Below are 515 nucleotides of genomic sequence, written 5' to 3'. Positions count from 1 at the left end.
AGAAAAAAAATATTAGGTAACTGCAATTAATTTTTTTTTTAAAAATGGATTCATTACACTGCAAAATATATTTTTTTTCCTTCAAACAGACAACACAGTTGAATTGAAATGTTTATGAAGTGGGTTATATATTTGTATTTAATTTAAATGAAAATATAACAATATTTTTTTTTTTATAGTTACAAGTAACCAAGTTATGAATGAGAAAAATTCTAGGCATAACTATGTTAAATCTACACAACCTAACTTTCTTGATGCACATCAGCTCATTCATAGTGACCAATCCAGATTATTCCTTGCAGATCAACTGTATTAGGATTATAACTGCAGATTAAACTTTATTCAATGATACCACTATACTAGTTTTAACCAAAACTGCATCAAATATTTGTTTTGCCACTATCCAATCCAGGTCTCACTAATAATTTAAATGAGTCATTTAGTAACTCACAAGTAACTACGTAGTAGCGTTTCATCGGATGTGTTTGGCAGCAAAATTATTTAAATTATGTCAA

This window comes from Bacillus rossius, chromosome 13 (assembly GCF_032445375.1).
Source record: "Bacillus rossius redtenbacheri isolate Brsri chromosome 13, Brsri_v3, whole genome shotgun sequence".
Classification (NCBI taxonomy): domain Eukaryota; kingdom Metazoa; phylum Arthropoda; class Insecta; order Phasmatodea; family Bacillidae; genus Bacillus; species Bacillus rossius.
This window is presented reverse-complemented; position numbering follows the sequence as displayed.